The sequence below is a fragment of the Grus americana genome, chromosome 5, assembly GCF_028858705.1.
Source record: "Grus americana isolate bGruAme1 chromosome 5, bGruAme1.mat, whole genome shotgun sequence".
NCBI lineage: Eukaryota > Metazoa > Chordata > Aves > Gruiformes > Gruidae > Grus > Grus americana.
The window spans coordinates 2,876,752-2,884,389 of record NC_072856.1 but is presented as its reverse complement, the minus strand read 5'-3'; the positions used below and the strand labels follow the sequence as shown (position 1 = coordinate 2,884,389).

Below are 7,638 nucleotides of genomic sequence, written 5' to 3'. Positions count from 1 at the left end.
CGGGGCAGACGGCCATCTCGGCGGTTAAAGGTGTCCCATAGGGACGCTTGTCTCAGACGGAGGCCGTGAGGTGGAGGCCCAGCGCCAGGAGAGGTGCCTCAAGCCTCCGGGAGCTGAGGCCACCGGGCCTTCAGCCTCTGCCCCAGTACTGCACAGGCCTCCCCGGTGCGTGGGCATCTGCGAGCCCTGGGCAGGTGGCCCCGTTACCCTATGGCATCCCAGATGGCATTTTCCTCCTGCGGTTGGGCAACCGGCCGCAACCCATCTTGTCAACATTTCAGGCGGTCTGGGATTGTACGTGCCCACAAAACTACACTTTGCTTGCAAAGAATATTAAGAGATCAAGCTTATTAATTTGCTTTCCCAAAACAGAAAAATAATTTGTGTTCAGCAGGAGTACTTGGACCACCAAATCTTCGTGTGGGTGTATCCTGGTGGGATCAGCCCGTGGACAGCCCTGGGAGATGATAGTACTGGCTGCTTCCAACGTCGGATTGCATGCAATAGCTTTGTAGTTTTCTGTTTACCAAAGGAACAAGAATTAATGTTAGAATAGCACTGACAAGACATATACAAACCAGCTTATATAATCAGCCTCCATAGGCTGATTCTGACGGATGATTAGAATCCACTAGGACTGAAATTAAAAAGGCAATGGTACATACAGATGGGAAAATAAACTTACTGAGATGAATATCATTAAAACCAAAATTTGTGTTGCATCTTAAGGGTATATGCAAATACCAGATTTTTTTAAAAGTTTCTTCCACATTTTATTGGTAAGAAATACATTTTCAGTGAAAGTGTATTTTCATATCATTTTAATTCATTTCAGAAAAACATATTTTCCAGAACACTGTCCCTAGAACTGATTTCCTCTAAGACTTCCAAGGAGCATTCTGAGTCCTGTGGCTTTGCAATAGGAATCCGGAAATTTTTGCAAGTCTTGTGCTACGAGGCTCCCAGGTCTGTGTGAAGAAGCCCAGTGTCTTGGACACGGCCGCGTCGCCAAGCATCGTTGCTGCTGGAACCTCTGGAACCCAAACCCACGGCCACGTCCTCTCCTGAACCACAGACCACAGACCCACCAGTTTCCTTCCGGCCATCAGCTAGCCTGCAGAAATCTTGAGCTGAGTGAAAATGTGTCAAACCCGAGATGTTGCAGGTGAAATGCTTCCAGCCTAGCAAGCAAAATCTGTTTGCTCATCAAAAGTAACTATTAGAGAGTATAGTCACAAAAGTAATTAATTTATAATGTGACAGGCCTGTAAAACTAAGAATCCCAAAGCATTTCACAAACGGTGAATTAAGCTTCACAAGCATCCTCTGAGGCAGATAAATATTAAATAGATCACATTTGATATGGGAAAAAATCAGACGATATGTGACAGCTGCAGAAAAAAATAGAAACTAGTCTTTTTATGTCTCTCATTTTTAGTGATTTAAATACTCTTATGTGAAAGAAGGAATTGTTTCTACTGAGTGATTTCACATTAGTAATCCTTTTTTCTCTCTTCTTTTTCAGATACCAGTAGTATGTTATTGGAACAGTTGATTGTTGTAGCAACATCACTCAAGTAAGAACTGAAAAGCAACAAGCTGGTGGTTATATGACTGAGGTTTTGCTAGCTGTTGGGGAGATCTTTGTCCTTAATAGTTTGTATAATTGTACAGTTCCCTGTAGAGAAGAAAATACAATACTTAAAGTATATTTAAAACGTTACTAAAATGCTATTCCTTGTATTTATGTTCTTAGTTTTGTGGTTATGAAAATCTAACAATGCCGAGCTAAGGGAAGCTACATAATTCTTGATTTCTGTCAGGTTTTGCCAAAAGATCAATCCAAAGCCTGGATAGAATTGCTTCCAGTGCTTGCATAGTTCTAAGGCTTGCATTGATTGTCAATTGTTACCTTTTTTTTTGCAAATAATGAAAATCTACTGTTTAATTTTCTAATATTGTCCTGAGAGGACTTCTTTTCCTTTGTGGCACTTCCAACTTTCATTCTGAAAACCTACTTGAACTCTTTTGTGTTGTTTCAATGGCCGAATCCATCTTCCTCTGCTCCGATTGTACTCCATTTGATGTAATTCCATGTAAATTGACATGAGATGACTTCCATGTGATGCACGTGTATTTTGGGGAGGATTTCATCCCTCAAACAGCCAAGTTAGATATTTCATTAAACTGTACAACCTACAGTCTGTATTTCTTTCTTTCTCAAATTCCTTCTTTACCTTTCTTTCCCATTTGTTGTTTGCTCCTATTTTAGTCTTTAAATCCCTCCATTTTAGTGTTTAAATCCCTCTATTATTGCTATAATGCCATGTCATGGTCTGAATTTTCCTTTGCATTCTGAATGACAGCCCACTAAATAACATTTGCCTGTCAGAGTGGTATGGAACATCATACAGACTGAAAAAAAAATAATTAGAAAACCAAGAGGAGACAGACTAAAAACTCTTCCTATGCCATATTTATCCTGTATATGTTACCCTTTATGCATAACATAAAGCATGTATTACTCTGAACAATTAAAACACTTCTGGATTTTTTGGAAATAAAAATTAAAATGATTCAGTGGGTGAAAAGGAAGCCAAATAATCAAGATTTGAGAACAAATTAGAAACTGGAACAGAAGGAAATACAAAAAGAATTAGAAAGGTGTCATCATGATTTTGCTAAGGAAGCAGAAAAAGCGTAACAATTTACAAAGTTATCAGATTTGATAAACACATATCGCAATGATCCTTTTCCATGCAAAAAAGGGGCAATTTGTAACATCACCTTTCAAAAGTTCACAATTGCTCTTAAATTTTTAACTGTACCTGCACAAAACGGCCAATGAGCATAAATGCCTCCAGATCTTCACACCACCATACTTGTTCTTCCCTACTGCCCTTCCAAAACAAGTGCGTCAGCTTAAACTGTCTGGAAAGTGGGTTCGCGTTTAAATCTCCACCATTGCTGATGCCACAGTAGCTCTACTTCCACAACTCTCAAGGTTTCTAAATCTTTGTTTCTTTTCTGAGCGTTACCAGGCAGTTTTTCCAGCAGTCAGAGATGGGATTGCAGCATGGGTTCATGTATCCGGAGCCCAAATGACTAAATATATCAGAGGTATTCCTCAGGCTGAAAATTTCTCAGATTGGATAATAATAAATAGGCAAAAATGAGACTTTGAGGGGAGTAGACAGCTTGGGGAATTGGTAGGAAGAAAAAAGCTGAGGTCTGGAAAATGTATATTGTTATTATATGATTATTATTGGGTTTGTTCTTCACTGTAGCAAAGATGCGATAAGGTCAGGGCTTCGTAGGAACAACTAGGCGATGACCTTTGCTTGGAAATCTGATCATCTAAAATTAAGCAGAACAGGATGAGTGGCTGTAATAAAGAGCACGGAAGAAGTAAAGTAAGAAAATTAAAACTGGGAGCTGTGTGATCACGCAGCGGCCCCAGTGAATCACACAAATGTAAAGATAGCTCAGCAGTCCTTTGAACGGTGGGGCATTTACATATGAACTAATAACCAAAGCACTTTTTTTCAGGCTTCACAGGAGCAAATCTCAGATGAGATGTGAAAGATGACAGGGAGGTAGCAAAAGGGATCAGAGCCAGGACTTCAGTGAAATGTGTACGTGAATAAACTAAAAATTACATAGGAGCTTGTCAGACATTTGAGTAACAAATGGGATATCTGTCAGAATACAGCTTCAGGCTTCCTTTTAACAGAATGAAACAACAGGTTAAAAAAAAAAAATAAAATCCCTTTCTCCTTAGTGCCACATAGACCCAGCCAACACCACCACCCCTCCTGAATCTCTCTCTCCCATGATGGTAAATTAGCCTTGACAGCTCCAAGGTCAAAAGAAGTCAAAGGAATCACCAAATACTCAACCCCTGGACTTTTACCTAGTGGTTATAGTAAAAGACTCAAAGCAACCATAGCTGGAGCCTCCTTGCAGCTTTCGTGTCCTTGTGCTTCTGACCCCCGCCGGGTCCCCATGGGGAGAGGAGCTGGGGAAGGAGCGCTGTGGCAATACAACTGTGGCCGGTCTATCTGGAGCTGTCAGGCGGCCCTACCTGGATGCTCTTGCCTGCATCAGCTGCCTAAGGTTGTCAAAAAGCCACCTCTGGTCTTTATCTTGCGCGGCACAGCTCTGAGTCAAGGTGCTCTCAGACTTCAGGCTTGTCTTTTCTTATTAGCAAATCTTTTTGTCTCAGCTTCTAAACTCTGAAATGGCTCTGAAATATTTATGTATGTTTGCAGAGTTTGGAATGCCACTTAGAGAGTAATTTTAACAGACTGGGCTTTTTTCTTCAGATGAAAGATTCCCTGTTTACACAAACTAGCATACCCAAGTTTTATTCTGTCCCAGGGTTGCTTAGCTCAGAGTTGGTTTTCCATTCGTATCATCCTCTTTCACGTAAATCAAATATAAGATACTGCTACAAATGTAAACATTAACCTGTGAAAGTATCAAAAATAAAGTTTACTGACTTTGCAGAGCGTGAATAGCATAGAAAGGCATGATGCTTGCCTCCAAGAGCTTACACATTCGGTTAAGCAGATAGCGTAGAAGAGAAACTCAGTGCAGTGGATGATCCATGGGTGCCTTCACCGCAGTGCTAATACCGGCTTTCAGGTTTTGTACATACACAGTTGTGCATGCTGGACTAATACTGACAGAGCCTAGCACCAGCAAAGTTTGCAGGAGACCAAGATTGCTAATTTCAAATTTAACTTGGTCAAAAAAGGCAGTAATAAAGCCTCAGGAATATTTATAATTTCCTGTCCTTACAGCGTTTTCACTGTGTGTGGTCCATGATGCGGTGGTGTGATTCACGGTCTAAAGGATGTGTGAAAGACCCTGCTGAAAGCAGAGGTTGGAGGAATATTTCATGATCTTGTGGAAAAGCGCTGGGACCCTGGTTGTTTTGTGGGGGAGCTCAGGTCTTTACCCGAGGAACATGGAGAATATTAAGACACCTCTAGAGAAAATTCTGCTGCTATCGAGTCTTTCCCGACCTAAAAAACCCCAACTGTACGAACCAGATAGCAGCTCACTTTTGAGCTCCACACACTTTCTTTAGGTTATTAGCTGAGATTGTTAATGAGGCGGCCAGTTAGCCGCGGCCGCTGCGGTGGAGTGTTTTGGCTACAAACACCTGTGCGGTAGGAACAAGGCTGAGCCCAGCGCACATTCATCGGACGACGGCAACAATAAATGACTGAAGTGTTGAGCTGGATTTGAAGAGGTAGCACAAAGATAAAAGACTCCAGAAGCCCTTTGCAATTCCCTTAGTCATCCACTCCCACTGAAGGCTTCTCTTTTGAAGTTTCCAGGAGGCCTGGTGCGACCTTTGGTCGTCCTTTTGGTCAGAGCTCTTATCTGTCTAGTGCAGACCCGGCTTCTTTTTGCTTGTACTACTCAAAAACAGTTATTATGGGATAAACAAACTGTATTTGCTGATGCACGTTCTCAGTTTCCTTATCAGCTGAACAACACGCTTCTCATGTACGTTGGGTCAAACTTGCTGCTGGTCGAGCTCCAAGAATTCTCGCACTCGCTCGCACCTACCAACTGCAAAAACCACCGCATCCACGTTGTGATGGAGCGTTCTCTCATGAACCGATCGAGAATTTCCCGGTGTTGCAAAGCATCCTTGGGCTGATGATTGCAGGTCTTAGATCTTTTTAATGAGATATCAACATGATATCTAAGCGCTGTTTTGGGTAGCTGTCAAGATGCTTCGGTCTATTATCAGACTGAAGTCTTAGCGTAGAAGAATTTCAGTTTTATTGTGATTGTCTCTTTAAAATAAATGTAAATAAATAAATCGTCTGTCTCTCAAAACTGGTTTGCAGGTGTTGTGAAATACATTGGTAGAGTTATCTGATATGAGATGCAAGACACGTATCTGAGGAGAGAAGAAAACCAAACCCCTAATCCCAGCCTAGAATCAGGGGTCTAAAAAAGTCAGAAGGCTGGAGACTGAAGTCAAGGGCTGTCATGGTTGAAAAGCTACTCCCTATACTAACAAGCATCCAGATCTATTGCCGTAGAAAAGGAAAATACATCTTGTCACTGACATCTTACTCTGTGGAAGCTACATACAGACAGCAGGAGTCCTTATGCAGGATTTCACTAACATGAGGGTCGTCCGTCGGTTACAAATAAGCTCTTCTAAACTCTCAGCTGTTATATCCAGGGGCTTTTGCCTCCTTGCTTGTATCTCAGGTGCTGGTTTCTGGTCTGCTGCACCCCTGCTTCCAGATCTTTTTTTGCCGTGAATAGCCTGGCAAACATTTGCAGTAGCTTTCACGCAAGAGACACGCTTTTACTTTTTTGTCTTTTAAGCAGAGGGCTGCAATGATTAACCGAAACAAGAAAACAAAAGCCTGCCTCACTTTTCAGGCTTCTTTCATAGCCTCCTTAGTGCAAGCTTTCACCAACCAACCCAAGAAGATACAGCCCTGAAGAGGAAACATCTCAGCAATCGTGTGAGAGGTAGCTGGCACAGAGCTACTGGACCGCAAAAGGAGTTAGTTCTCTTGGGTCATGGCTTTAAAAGGTTATTCCTCTCTCAACACTGCAGAGCAGCGGCTCCTTTCCACTCCCCGGGTCACTGCTGTCACAGCGTCCCTCCTTGCTCCCCCATTCCAGCACCTCCACAGAAACCAAACTTCTTGCAGTTGGTTACAGGCTTCGCTGCGTTATGCCGATGTCTAAATGTAACCGGAATATGCCAGAGAGAGAGAGCAGAGATGATCAGGAAGCATTCAGCAAAAAGTGTATTCAACCTTTTCATTAAAAAAAGAGAAAATCTCTTCCCTGAAAAATCTTAAATGGATTTTTCATGCATGATCTGATTTTCACCCCCAAAAAATTAAATATTTGAAAACTAAAGTTTTAATAGAGAAACAGTTTAACAGGAGCTTTTTGATCATCCCCTTGCTGTTGGCAAAGAACACAGATAAGGGGACTTAAGGGGGCTTCAAACATTGCTTGAGTATTGCTACAGAGTGAAATGATGGCTCGTTCTCTGAATTTGAAGAATAAGCCATAGATGTCATCAAGTGCATTTATTTTAGCCAAAGTTCCTGGGGTTTTACCACCCATGCCCAAGTGCCCCCACAGGCTGTTAAGTCCTGATTCCGCAAACACGCGTGAGCTTTATATACCGGATTGTCTGTCATGCGGGGAGGGATGTATAGCACTGTCAGGTATAACTCATAGAAAGTATCCATATAAAATGCTATTTGAGACGGCTCTCCGATGTTCAGAGTGTGTTGGAGATCCCCACCGTATGCGGTACCCACACCTGCTTCATCAGCGGTTGCCAAATGGTCTGTGGTTGAATGGTCGTGCTCAAGCCAAGAGGTCTGAGTTCTGCTCCCGTAGAAGTTTGGCTGAGCCACCAGGTGATTTTTAAGCAGGTCGTGTTCATCTTGTGCCTCAGTTTCCCCACCTACTGAGCAGGGCTTGTAGCTTAAAAAGGGAAAGAGGAATGCATTAACGCATTAATGCTTGCAAGCACTTGAAAAAAGTTAAACGGCGCATGGTATGCTCCCACAAAATATGTTTATTAATTAACCATCAGAGATCCGCTGTTTCGTTAGGAACCTTTCAGAG

The 7,638-nt window shown here is 42.2% G+C and overlaps 1 long non-coding RNA gene across 1 annotated transcript; it reads left to right on the top strand.

The window, feature by feature from the left end:
- Positions 1-871: 871 nt before the first annotated feature.
- LOC129207651 (uncharacterized) lies at positions 872-4,923 on the top strand. Its single transcript, XR_008577501.1, has 4 exons — positions 872-1,212; positions 1,526-1,577; positions 3,550-3,635; positions 4,806-4,923. It is a non-coding gene; the product is annotated as an uncharacterized LOC129207651 (long non-coding RNA).
- Positions 4,924-7,638: the final 2,715 nt, after the last annotated feature.